Raw genomic sequence first — 15,459 nt, forward strand, 5'->3', positions numbered from 1 at the left:
TACTTAAAAACAGCTAGAGAAAAATAACACCTTACCTATAGGAAACAACAATTCACACAAGGCAGATTACTCATCAGGACTCAGACCAGAAAAAAGTGGCACAAAATTTTTTCAACTTTAATAAAACCAAGACAGTTGATACAGAATTTTAAACCTCTAAAACTATCCTTTAGAAATATGACTAAAATAAATATTTTCACAGATTAAAAAAATATGAGGTAAACTAAAAGTATTTATCAGCAGCAGACTTTTTCTGAGAGAATAAATTAAACCAAATTTTTCTGGCAGAAAAAAATAATAAAGGAAAAATTGGAACATCAGTAATCAAGAAAAAAACAGTGGAAAAAAGATCAATGTATATATTAAGAAAGATTAAGGAAACACATGCCCATACACTGTCCACTGATTTTTCCTAATATACACAAATTAGGAAATACAAAATATATTTCCTAATATATAAAAGTATATATAATAAATATTGCTCCCTAAAATATACAGATTATTCATCTCTTCTTTAGTGTTTTAAATTTTGTTCAAAGGTTGAAAGCAAAAAGCCATAATATTGGTGGTTTTATAAAATGTATATAAAAGTAATATTTAAGATGTTTACATTGTAAAGAGATGTGGAGAAAAAAAACTAAAGCTTTCTATATTACACATGAAGGGGTGAAATGTTTCTAAAAATAGACATTTTAAGTATGGATTTTGTAATCCTAGGTACAGAAAAATCAAAACAGAATACTAAAATATGTTGAAGCAACCCAGAGGTAGTCAGGAAAGAAAAAGAGAAAAGAAAAACAGGTAAACAAATTAAAAACAAATAATATCATAATAGATTTAAATTCTAGCCTATCTATAATTACATTAAATGTAAATGATCATGTCACAAGAATTAAAAGATGAAGATTTTCAAACTTGTTACCCAAAAAAGATCCAACTATATGCAATCTATAAGAAACTTACTTCCAAAGTAAACAACATTTTACATGTAAAAGGATGAAGAAAGATATATCATACAGACTCCAATTATACTAAATAGGCAAAAACTGGAAACATTCCCTTTAAAAACCGGCACAAGACAAGGGTGCCATCTCTCACCACACTTATTCAACATAGTATTAGAAGTTCTGGCCAGGGCAATCAAGCAAAGGAGATAAATAAACGGTATTCAAATAAGAAAAGAGGAAGTCAAATCGTCTCTCTTTGCAGATGACATGATTGTTTATTTAGAAAACCCCATTGTCTCAGTCCAAAATCTCCTTAAGTTGATAAGCAATTTCAGCAAAGTCTCAGGGTACAAAATCAATGTGCAAAAATCACAAGCATTTCTATACACCAATAATAGACAGAGAGCCAAATCATGAGTGAACTCCCATTCACAATTGCTACAAAGAGAATAAAATACCTAGGAATACAGCTTACAAGGGATGTGCAGCACCTCTTCAAGGAGAACCACAAACGACTGCTCAAGGAAATAAGAGAGGACACAAATAAATGGAAAAACATTCCATGCTTATGGATAGGAAGAATCAATATCCTGATTATAGATTCAATGCTATCCCCATCAAGCTACCATTGACTTTCTTCACAAAATTAGAACAAACTACGTTAAATTTCATATGGAACCAAAAAAGAGCCCACATAGCCAAGACAATCCTAAGCAAAAGGAACAAAGCAGAAGGCATCACAGGACCTGACTTCAAAAAATACTACAAGGCTACAGTAACCAAAACAGCATGGTACTGGTCCAACTGAACCGAACAGAGACCTCAGAAATAACACCACACGTCTATAACCGCCTGATCTTTGACAAACCTGACAAAAACAAACAATGGGGAAAGGATTCCCTATTTAATAAATGGTGTTGGGAAAACTGGCTAGCCATATGCAGAAAACTGCAACTGGACCTCTTCCTTATGCCTTATACAAAGTTAATCCAAAATGGATTAAAGACTTAAACGTAAGACCTAAAGCCATAAAATCCCTAGAAGAAAACTTTGGCAATACTAATCAGGACATAGGCATGAGCAAATACTTCATGGCTAAAACATGAAAAGCAATGGCAACAAAAGCAAAAATTGACAAATGGGATCCAATTAAACTGAAGAGCTTCTGCACAGCAAAAGAAGCTATCATCAGACTAAACAGTCTACCTACAGAATGGGAGAAAATTTTTGCAATCTATCCATCTGACAAAGGGCTAATATCCAGAATCTACAAATAACTTAAACAAATTTCAAGAAAAGAACACACAACAACCCCATCAAAAAGTGGGCAAAGGATATGAACAGACACTTCTCAAAAGAAGCTACTTACGCATCCAACAAACATATGAAAAAAAAGCTTATTATCACTAGTCATTAGAGAAATGCAAATCAAAACCACAATGATATACCATCTCATGTCAGTTAGAATGTGATCATTAAAAAGTCAGGAAACAACAGATGCTGGAGAGGATGTGGAGAAATAGGAATGTTTTTTTTACACTGTTGGTGGGAGTGTAAATTAGTTCAACTATTGTGGAAGACAGTGTGGAGATTCCTCAAGGATATAGAACCAGAAATACCATTTGACCCAGCAATCCCATTACTGGGTATATACCCAAAAGATTATAAATCATTCTATTATAAAGACACATGCACACGTATGTTTATTGTGGCACTATTCACAATAGCAAAGACTTGGAACCAACCCAAATGTCCATCAGTGATGTGATAGACTGGATAAACAAAATGTGGCACATATACACCATGAAATACTATGCAGTCATTAAAAATGATAAGTTCATGTCCTTATTTCTAGAATAAGCAGCTCTCTGAACTCAGTAGTAAGAAAACAATCAAATTAGAAAACAGGCAAAAGACTTAAAAAGATATTTTATCATGGAAGATATAAGGACAGCAATTAATTATATGAATAGATCTCAATATTTTTAGTCATTAGGGAAGTGCAAAGTAAAGTCATGAGGAGATACTACTGCTCACATATTAGGCTGGCTAGAATAACATACTGGTAATGTTGTATCACATGCTGGTGAGAAGGCAGAGAAAATGCATCTGTCATACATTGCCAAGTGGGAAGGTTAAATGGCATAGCCACTGTGGAACACTGCTTAGTAGTTTTCTTATAAAATTAAATGTACACTTCTCACATGGCCCAGCAATTCCCTGGGTATTCACTGGAGAAATGAAAACTTATGTTCACACAGGAACCCACACATCAATGTTCTTAGCAACTTTATTTTGTAATATCCCCAAGCTGGAAACAACCCAAATATCTTCCCCAAGGCAAAGTTGGCTGAATAATGACCCCAGAGGATATTAGATACTAAACTCTGGAATCTGTAAATGTCACCTTATGTGGGGAAAAAAAGGGTTTGTGTGTACACATGATTAACTTAAGAATCTTGAGCTGGGGGATTATCCTGGATTACCCAGGTGGATCTTAAACAAGATCACACTTCATAATAATGAGGTGCTAGAGGTAGATTGGACAGATTAGACATAAGAGGAGACGGTGATGTGAAGACAAAGGCAGAAATTGAATTGATGTATCCACAAGTTAACAAATGCCTGCAGCTTCCAGAAGTGGGAAGAAGCAAGGGATAGATTCTCCACCGGAATGTCCAGAGCGAGCACAGCACCATATCTCGGCCAACACCTTGACTTCTGCCCACTGGCACTGATTTTGGACTGCTGGCATCTAGAACTGTGAGAGAATGCATTTCTGTAGTTTTAAATCATAACATTTCTGGTAATTTCTTATAGCAGCCACAGGTAAGTAATACACTGGATGAATAAATAAACTGTGGCACATCTATTCAATGGAATATTATTCAGCAATCAAAAGGAACAAACAATCGAAATGCACAATACATTGGATGAATCTCAACGACATTATGCGTAGTGAAAGAAGTCATTCTCAAAATATTACATGCTGTATTACTCCATTTTTTAAGCTTTCTGTAAATGGCCAAACTATGATGATGAAAAACACAACCATTGTTGCCAGTAGTTAGAGTTATGTGAAATGTGTGATACAAAGTTGTAGTATGAGGGAAGTTTTGGGGGATGATATTATAACAGCTTCATACCCTAATTTTAGTGGTGGTTACACAAATCTATACATTTGAGAAAATTTCATGGAAGTGTTCACCAAGAAAATGGCATGAAATCTGACAAAATTTAAGTAAGTTTTTTAGTCAATTTCTGGTTTTGATAGTTATTCTCTTTTGTGAGATGTTATCACTGAAGGAAGCTGAGTGAAGGGTACTTGGCATTTCTTTGTACTATTTTTGAAGCTTCAATGAAAGTCTAAAATTATTTCAAAATAAAATACAAACTAGCAATCATAGCTAATGTTTACGAAGGCTTTTGATATGCAGGTATTATTAAGTCTACAAATTTATTTAATCTTTATAACATAAAGGGATAAGATAGTGTGTGCTTCTAATCCTAGCTACATGGGAAACTGGAGTGGGAGGATTAATTGAGATCAGGAGTTTAAGGCTGCAATGAGCTATGATCATATCACTGCACTTCAGCCTGGGAAAGAGAATGAGATACTGTCTTTTTAAAAAAATTAAAAATAAAAAACAACTATTGTTTTGCCCATTTTCAGAAATGGGATTACAGAGAATTTATATAACTTTCTCACAGTTAAAATGCTGGGAAGTGTTAGAACCAGATATGAAACTCAGACAGTCTGACTTCAGAGCCCATCCTCATAACCCCTATTCTCGCTATGCTAGGATAGTCATTGTGGCCAAAATGGTAACAGCAAAATCAACAACAGCAAATGGAGGCAAACTGTGTGCCCATCAATGAGAGACCCATGAATTATCAAACATACAATACATAATTACTGGTTAAAAAACAAAGAAGGTGGTAAGATATGGGAATAATTCCAAGACATATAGTGAAAAAAGTGAGATACATAATAGTCTGTATAATAGGCAATCATTCGTATGGAAGAAAAGACAGCAGAGAGAAGGAAACAACAAAAAATATTTGTATATATTGATGAGTGTGTACGTGCATGTGTGTACATGTGCATATACATGCTGTGCTGCGACCATGTTGCATATAAGAAATTGTCGAAATTTGGTTCATAATGGGAACTTCTGGGGAAGTAGAACAGAGCCTGTGTAGTGACAAGGGCTTATAGCAGATGTTGCTAATTGAAACATGATATTCATTTTCCCTTTTCCTTTGAATTAGAGAACCCTGGGCTTTAGCTGAACATGTAGCTACCCAACTAAAGCGTCTTTTGCAGGCAGAAATGGCCATGTGATCAAGTTTGGAGGAACTGGAGGGATTGGCAAGTGATGAGTGTGACTTTGGACCACCTCCTTGAAGATGAAGCTGCTTCCTGGAACTTCTTTCCCACTTCCCACAGGCTGGAGAGTGGACACCCAGGCTTTAGTCACAACCACCATGATGACCCTATGGGGGAGGTGACAGGGAGAGAAGATGGACCTCTTGGAGAGGAGTAGCCACATCTCCAGCTATGAACTGCTGACATAAGTACTATTTAGAGAGAGAAAAATAAACTATCCTGTGTAAGTCAGCCCATATTTGAGTGTCTTTGTATAACAGTTTAGCCTGTATTACAATTAGTACAAATAATTATTATTGTGTCCTCTTTGTTTATTCATTCAACATATATATAAATATTAACAGAGCTTAGATTTCAGTAATAAGTCAACATGAAATAAATAAAAAATTGCAACTTGGTTATGAACTCTGAGGGGGATGAACATGGTACAGTGGAAGCCCATAACAGTTTTGAGCAGTCTTGCTGTTGGAGAATGTTGCATTGAGAAAGAAGTGGTTGGCCGGGTGCGGTGGCTCACGCCTGTAATCTCAGCACTTTGGGAGGCGAAGGTGGGCAGATCACGAGGCCAGGAGTTCAAGACCTGCCTGGCCAACATGGTGAAACCCCATCTCTACAAAAATTAGCTGGGCATGGTGGTGTGTGACTGTAATCCCAGCTACTCAGGAGGCTGAGGAAGGAGAATCGCTTGAACCCAAGAGGCGGAGATTGCAGTGAGGTGAGATTGCACCACTGTACTCCAGCCTGGGTGACAGAGTGAGGCTCTGTCTCAAAAAAAAAAAAAAAAAAAAGAGGGGGGTGACCTGAGACTTGAGGAGTGGGAAGAAACTTCTGGGACCAAAGGAGAAGCAAAGAGTACTCCAGGCCATACGATATATAAAAAGGTCCCAAGAAAAGGAAAGCAGGCTTAGTAGAAGGATGGAAAGAAAGGGAGTCTCCATGGGGGAATAGTCGATATTGAAAAAGGAGAATAGTATACAGGAAAATCCATACAGAATCTTAGAAATCATGTTATGAAATTTTATCTTTACACAAGAGAAGCTCTTGAAGTGTTTTTAAGTAATCAATTTTATATATTTAAAATATCCTGTTTGCATTGTTGAAGGTGGTTTGGAACAGTGAATGCAGGTAAATACATGAGGAGGTATTTTCATGGACTGGACAAGCATAGGTGGACTAGAGCCTCTGTGGTGGACATGGAGAACATAATATGGATTCAGACAGGGGTCTCAACAATGAATCAGTGGGAAGTTAGGGAAGCAGTAGCATTGCTGGTGACTCCTAGGTGTATGGCCTGGGCAACCAGTTGGGAAACACAGAAGAAAAGAAGTCCGAGTGAGGGACTGATGGGAAATAAGACCAGGCATTCAGCTTTGAATATGTTAATGTTAAGGTTCCTTTGAGCCTAATTTAGTATCGACTGGACTTTTTAATACAGAGCTTATGTTATATTCATATAATTCAACCGTGAATCGCAACGACTATCTTGTCCTCTAAATGTTGTACTGTGAAAATCTTTTGTCTCATTTTACATTTAAATACATTGAAGGCTTTCAAACTTCTTTAGTATCCCCAGGTTATTTGATAGAGTGATATTTAAATTTGAAAAGTTGCTCTCGACATATTTGGTATTTGATTAAACATACAAGTGTAAAACACTAATAGTTGTTATTGGATAGAGGGATGAGAATATACTACAAAATGGAGTCTGTGATCTATTTTTCAGCTGTCAAAGGAGCTTACACGTAGGAAGGGGAGGATGGGGTAAGAAAAAATACTTACATAAATTAAGACAGTCAACGAAGAGCAGGCAGGTGGAGCAGAGTGGAGCAGCCTGAGGTGTGCAATAGTAGTTAAGTTCAGAATTATAAATTGGAGCACTAGTGCTGATTGGAAACCATGTCCAAGATGGACCAATTAAAGTTGGAAACATTCACAATAACCCTCAGATCCAAGTTCTTAAGAGAAAACCTGTGTCTACTTTACTGTTTTACCTACCAAACACAGAATACTGAGAGTCTTTTGCACAGAACTGATGATCAGAAATGGTTTATTATTAATTATTTAACTTATTTATTAATATTCCCTACTTAAGCATACATCAACACATATAGATATACAATGGGCATGTTGATCTTGTCAGGAGAAAAATCTTCATAGTAAATTAAGTATATTTCAAATAGTCACCAAAATGTATTTTAAATTATCGATTTACAAATCTGCTGGATCTGTTATGGATTGAATCATGTTCTCCCAAGAAGATATTTTGAAATCCTAACCTTCAGAACCCTCAGAATTTGACCTTATTTGAAAGTAAGTTTACAAAGGTAATGAAGTTAAAATGAGATCCTTAGGATGGGCTCTAATCCAATGATTATCGTCTTTATATAAAGAGAAAATGTGGACACAGAAACAGACGTGCATAGAAAGAAGATGATATGAAGACATATCAGGAGAAGATGGTCATGAGAGACTGGATTGATGTATCTGCAAGCCAAAGAATGCCAAGAATTACTGGCAAACATTAGAATCTAGTACAATTGAAAGAAAGATTCTATCCTAGAAATGCCAAAGAAAGCACAACCCTGCTGACACTTAGGTTTTTGACTTTCAGCTTCCAGAACCAAGACAATAAACTATTATTTTAAACCATCTAGTTTGCAGTGCAGTATTTTGTAATGGCAGCCCCAAGAAACTACAATCTTTCTTTCTCTTTGTTTCCTTCTCTTTCTTTTTCTTTTCTTCCTTTTTTCTTTCTTTCTTTTCCTTCCTTCCCTTCCTTCCCTCCCTCCCTCCCTCCTTCCTTCCTCTCCCCCTCCCTCCCTTCCTTCCTCCCTTTCTTCTCCTTCTTTTTCTCATCTATTTATCTGTCTATGTATCTTTCTCATTTCTTGTTCTTTATTTGAGGATATACATTAAATATCAGTTATGTTGTTTTATTTTCCAATTTTGTCACATAGGAATTAATGCAAGGAAACCACATATATTCTTTAAAACATACGGGAAGAAACTCACAGGCACACACATACTACTGCACATAATTTTTTAAATGACATGAATAACACCTTTGGAGAGTTGTAGCTCTCTCTGTTTGCCTCCCTGAATTTGCAGCCATAGTGGCTAAAACACTGCTTTAAACTCCATCTTTACTGACCTCCTGGATGAGGATCCCCTCTGGAATGTGAAGATCAGAAATCCCACTGTGATAATGTCACTCTTCAGCTTGTTGAAAATCACTGTAAAATGCACTTGTAGTAAGGCATTGTGACAGCAAGACACATGCCCCGGAGTGGCCCACAGCCTAAATGATAGATTCTGGAAAGTAGCCCAAGTGGAGCGTGTGAGGAGTGGAATATTTGCACTTAGATGAAGAAACTCACTGCTTGCTACAATATTCACAGTTTTTATTCTTGCAAATATAGATCCACTGCATTATTTTCCAAGTACTCACATGTTTTTATTCACAGAAAATGGTAGGTAGGTTAAAAAACAAAAACAGAGAAAGTCACACATTATTGCTAAACATCTGTAAAAACTACAGTGAAACAAGAGTATTTTTTCTTTAAGCAAACACATTATACAAAAGTAAGAATTTATGAAGTAGAATTACTGAGGGTTCAAGGCAAAGGGAGATAAGTATGATGAATATTTTTATGAACACAAAGCCATGATGGACCCAAAATAGGTTAGTAAGAGTCAACTCAGTCACATGAAAAAAATAATTTAGTTCATCTCATTTTGGTGTTTGTTTTGTAAAAGAGAAAGATGCAAACATTATATCATTTCATCACCTTTTTTTGCATTGATATAGAGAACTCAATTCATTATTACAATAGACTAAAACAGTGTGTGTGTTTACATCTCTGACTTCCCCATTTCATTGTCTTTGCCTTATCAATATCAACCCATATTTAAATTAATTGTGTGTGTGTGTCACTCAAACCAAAATGCTGCATGAATACAATGATGAGCAGATCAAGGATTTGGTACAATTGCTCAAGATGCAGCTATATATACACACACACACACACACACATACATACACACACAGATATATATATACACACATGTAGATATATAGAGATATATACATATATATACACACATACATATATATACATACGTGTATGTGTGTTTGTGTGTATGTGTGTGTGTGTGTGTCACAGAATCTCCCTAAAGTCGTAAGTGCCATAAGGGATACCTACCCATGCAAATTCAGAGGCGGCATAAATTATTGCTGACAGGGAAGGAGTCAGGGAAGGCATTTGACCTGGGCCTTGAAAGACAGGTGGGGTTTGTTCACACGAAGATGAAGGAAAGGGCACAGGAGGCATAAGCATAAGGGATAAAGCTCAGGACATTTACGGGAGACAGAAGGAATTCAATTTGGCTGGAGCATAGGGCATAGAAGAGCCAGGGGACTGGGGTTAGATATTCAAATCATGATTACTATATTCAGTACCAAGAAGGTTTTGAAATTTCAGAAGCCTCAGAATGGCCTGGTCAGAACATTTTTCCAGGACAATGACTCTAATAGTATATCAGAAAGATTATAGGGGGCCGAAGGCGCAGAAAAAACAAGAGAATACTACTACAATAGTCATGGTGAATGGTAAAGGGATTTTGACTTTAGTAGTGTCAGTGTGATGTGGTTCCTTAACCATTATAATCTGTGTAGGAGGAATTTGCAACAGCATTTAACTAAAAGTCCTACAAATTCTGGGTAATTGGTCATGACGAAGCATGGATAAGCTTTACAGGGTCTTACTGGCAGATATTTTCACTGTTTTCTTGATTTTCATATCCATAGGCATAAATTACATTGCAATTACATGACGGCTTCATAAAGGAGGTGTTTTGTTGGCTTTGTTCATTTCTGTGTTTCCAGTCTGGTGAATAGCACTGAGTGAATTGTAGATTCAGTGTATCTTCTGCTTGATGGGATTGCCATAGTCTCAAACTTGAATAGTTAAAAACTGAAATTGTTAAGTGGTCCTTAACAATGTCAAAACAATGACCCAGGAGGAGTTACTAAAATAATCTGTGTAGTCTGGAGCCAACGAGGATTTAATTACTCATACATCCCTTACTCCCACTTCTTATAGCTGTGAATGATTTCAATATATGTTTAAGGAATTAATAAACCACAATGAAATAAGATTAAGATAAGTACCCAGGTCAAAATCTCTGTTATTTAAATGACTCTATCTGTTCCTCATCAATTCAATATTAATTTCTAATGTCTTTCTCAGGTATAATATGCTGTAAATATATGAAACAACAACACTAATACTACTGTGTATTAAACACTACAAATAATAATAACCACTATTAATTAAGTGCTTGAAAAGGGAGAGACCCTCCTCTGAGTATTTGATAAATATCCATGTCATTTAATCCACACAATAACTCCATTGCTTATATATGTATGTATGGTTTTGTGCATATGTGTTTGTACACATTCACACACATATAACCATATATGTGTGAGACCATTTATGTCTTTATTAGTCCATTTTCACTCTGCTGATAAAGACATACCCAAAGCTGGGTAATTTATAAAGAAGAAAAGGTTTAATGGGCTCACAGTTCCACATGGCTGGGGAGGCCTCAGACTCATGGTGGAAGGTGAAAGTCACATCTTACATGGCAGCAGGCAAGAGATAATGAGAGCCAAGTAAAAGGAGGAACCCCTTATAAAATTATCAGATCTGGTGAGACTTACTAACCACCACGAGAACAGTATGGGGGGAATCATCCCCATGATTCAGTTATCTCCCACTGGGTCCCTCTCACAACACGTGGGAATTATGGGAGCTACAATTCAAGATGAGATTTGGTTAGGGACACAGCCAAACCATATCAATGTCTTACACATATGTGGTTATCTATATTTATATCTATACCTATATCTACATCTATATCTATCTATACACGTAGGGTTATATATAGGGTTCTATTTTAAGAGTGAGAAAACTGACCTTTAAAGGTGGCAATTAACTTTCTCAAATAAGTGGTCTGTATTAGAACTGGAACTCTTTCTCAAAATCCATCCAGGAGAAGAATCTACCATCAACTCAATTGAGCCAGTCAGAAAAGGATGCAATACATTTTGTCTGTTATCTTTGAAGAGACTTCAAGTTGTGTTATTTGGAGTGCAGATCCCTCAGCACTTAGCAATGCCAAAATTCTGAGGTATGTGATTCACCCTGAAAGAAGATTTCCAGGCAGTGCCAAACAACTTTAATGCTTTTTTTCACGTTAATGCTGAGATTACTATAAGGAACCCTAGTGATTCTGAGGAAGGCTGGTGATTGCACAAGCAGGTTATTCAGCTGCACCTGCTCCTGATCTTCCCCTGTGAGCGGTGGAGCATGCCCACCTCCAGGCTCTCAACCCCATCTTTCTACCTGGCTTCTGGGGGACCCCAGCTGTCTCTCCAGGAGGTCTCTTTTTTTGTTTTGACTTTTCAGTTCTCTCCTTACCTTGCTGGAAATCCACTCCAGCTAGGTGTTTGACCAGCATTCTCATGAAAGTCGGTAAATGTTTGGAAGTATCAGAAAAAGTTGGTTTAAAATGTAATCCCTTTGTTAAGGGATATAAAGGGCTTTGAGTCAAATAAAATTGGGAAGTGTGTAATTCAATTCTCCCTTAGAGATTTATGAGTCAATGAGACACAAACTGAGAAATTCTCTAGTGAAGGAATCTGTTTAATTTTGTTTAAAGAGTTCTCCAAAGTCATGCAACCCTTTGTTCAGGAACACTTCCTTGCTAATCTGCGGCTAAGGACACACCTTAGAAATGCTGTTGAAGTGATGTCCAATGTGCCTCCCAGGTCCTGAGGACATTGCACCTACTGACAAAAACCACAGTGAGCTTTTGCATTTATTCATGGAGGGCTGACAATTGTTTGTTCAGAGGAGCTGATGAGACTTTTTATCTTTTTCTAGGAGTAGAAGGGAAGTTACATTAGAAAATACCAGATGAATGATTTAGATGTATGTTCAATGAAAGTTTTAGAAGAGACAGAGAACATCATAAAGGCAGCAAAATGGTAGGTTAAACGTATCAGTAAAGCTCTGCCCAATTCCTAGATTCTGTGGTAGGTCCCAGCTTACTGAACCAACTTTAGTTATATCAGGTATAAGTATTTATGCCTCCTAAATCCCTATTTATCAGCACCTTTCAAAGGACAGGAAGAGAAGATCTACTCCTCTGATCTCTTTTACACCATGTCTCCTCCTCTTTCCCCTCTTTATTTTTTAAAAAATGTGTAGTAAATTCATTTTGGGCTTTCCAATATGAAACTAGATTAGGTGTAGTATCTACTATATGCAAAACTTTTATTGAAGACGTAAAAGAGTCAATCATAAATCTATACTTAGCCATGAATTTCTTTAAGATTTTGATGTATTTCCTGTTAATGTTTAGTTATTTTTAATTGAACAATAACTTATGTCCAAATGTATATTTTTAACTAATGATAGAAATATAAATTTTATGTTATTAACAATTCCACATAAAACTCCTAACAATGACATATTATTTAATTTTATGTCTATGCTATGGTATGCATTATTAAGTCTTTAAAGTAGGAATATAGTTGTTGCAACGTTTTATCATTGTAAGCAATGTGTGAATGAGCATCTTTATGTCAGAAAATGTTGCTCTCATTTTGTTTATTTATTTATTTATTATTTATTTTGCTCAGGTTCCTAGACAGATTAAATCAGAGATATTAAATCAAACTATATTAAGCATCTCAATGAATTGTAGCATATTTACTCATTAAAAGCCACATGCCAAAGTTGATGGGCACATAAAATGTAGAATTTTTCTTAATGATTAAAATGTCTTTGCTAATAAACCTCAATCCAATGAGAAGAGTTAAAAAATAACAGATTCTAGTTCAATCTGAGCAAATGCAGTCCCATGTAAAAATTTTAAAAGCCCCATATACCCTCAGTTATTTAGGTACAATGTCCAGTTTCTTAGATTTTCTATCCTTTCCCTTGCTCTCTACAAAATTGTTGGAATCTGGCATATATGGCCTTCTGGTGTGCAGAATTTAAAAGTGAGGTCAAATTAAGCCCTGTGGAGCCTCACTGCCCCTGCATGACTGGTCTGGCCCCCTGCTTAGCCTGGACACCATGAGGACATTTGGCCCACTTAGCTTTTCAGAACCACAAGCCTCCACCCACTAGTGATGCTCCAGCTTCAGCCATTTGGCTCTGGACACAAAATCTATGTGACCTCCTTCCCAGGATCCTCAGCCTCTGAGGGGCCACCTGCGAGCTTGGTGGCCTTTTCTCATGACCTTGCTGGAATACACAGACACCTCTGGATACTGTGTTGTGAGCATCATAGACAGGCTTCAAGGAAACCTGGACCATTCTCCTAAGCTCAGCTACCATTCTGTTCTTTTCCACTACCTCCTTCCAACATTTCTACATTATGTAGGAAGTGGCTATGTATGGACTATCACCTTTAAAAAGTGCCATCTTTGGCTGGGCGCAGTGGCTCAGGCCTGTAATCCCAGCACTCTGGGAGGCCGAGATGGGCGGATCACGAGGTCAGGAGATCGAGACCATCCTGGCTAACACGGTGAAACCCCGTCTCTACTAAAAAAATACAAAAAACTAGCCAGGCATGGTGGCGGGGAGTGCCTGTAGTCCCAGCCTCGGGAGGCTGAGGCAGGAGAATGGCATAAACCCAGTCAGAGCTTGCAGTGAGGCTGAAATCTGGCCACTGCACTTCAGCCTGGGGCAAGTGAACTCGTCTCAAAAAAAAAAAAAAGCCATTTTTCTCTATAGTGCTCCTATAAAAATGTGTCCTATACATATTAATACATGTTGAATTCAAGTGCTATCCTTTCTCCTTGCATACAATGAAGTTTTGGAGAGAAATAGCATCTTTCTATTTTTTCCCTTATTTGACTCACGATCCCCTAGCTCAGATATGATGGAGGATTTTCATTTCCTTTGCTATATCTTTTATTCTTCTACTCTTAGTGCACAGGAATACTCTATGACCAAGTCTGTCAGGTTGCCCTTTGTTCAAGGTGAAGACAATAGAACATCTTTTTTTTTTTTTTTCCTTTTGACTAAGTCAGTTTTTGGAGTACACTGTTTTGTTATGGAGACAAAAATCCCATGTTCCCATGTTGGATGGCAAAGAATGAACGTGAATGCTTTCTTTCTCTTCTCATTCCTGTTGTAACAATTCTAATCCTCTTTCACTACCAGGCTGACAGATAGCTTGAACTGATTAGGGAAAAGCGAAAGTACACAAACCTGCATGAAAGCAAAACTCAGTAAAATGTTGGAACATATTACCATCATTACAGTCAACCTCTCAAGTGCTCTGTAGGAATGCTCATGGCTCCCTGAGCTCCTAGCTTATTTTGCCAGTCCATGTTTCAGATGTTTTATGCTTCGTGTGCAGACGACAGATGCTTCCTGCCTCTGAGTTTTTGCTGACACCAATTCTTCCGCTTAAAATACCCTTCCCTCCTATGTTCAGCACTGCTTTCGCCTGTCCACTTAGTATTTCATCCATGAGTTCTTTTCAGGTGGCTCTGGTTGCACTAGCCATTTATTCTACTTGTTTAACTGTACTTAATACTCTGATGTAATACTTAACTGCACTTATTTTTAATGAGTTGTTCTTCCCCTAGAAGCCTCTTGACATCAGAGACCATCTGTTATTCCTCTATGCATCTACAATGCATTAAAACGGGTTCACTAAATATTTGCTAAATGAATTAATAAAACAAGTACAGATTGTGACAGAAGAGGAATCCTAAGTGGTAGAAATCTGTAACATCTTTCTGCATTTTGACATTTTGGGGCAATGTCCTGAGCAGCCCCCAGATGATACCCATCATAGGAAAAAAAGGGCAACAAAGAGTATTCATACTGCCAAGTACCTACACGCAAACAATTCCTCAGGCCAAGCATGCTCATGTCTGGGGTACATGAACTTGCCTGAACCATTTCAGTCCATCTCTAATGGAAATCTAATGGAAATCATAAATTACCAAAACAGGTCCACAGGTGCTGAAATTTACTACTGTGTTGACTGCTGGCAAGGTCTGAAACTGAAGAACAATGCACCATGTGCTAC

Source organism: Papio anubis, chromosome 7, assembly GCF_008728515.1.
Source record: "Papio anubis isolate 15944 chromosome 7, Panubis1.0, whole genome shotgun sequence".
Taxonomy (NCBI): Eukaryota; Metazoa; Chordata; class Mammalia; order Primates; family Cercopithecidae; genus Papio; species Papio anubis.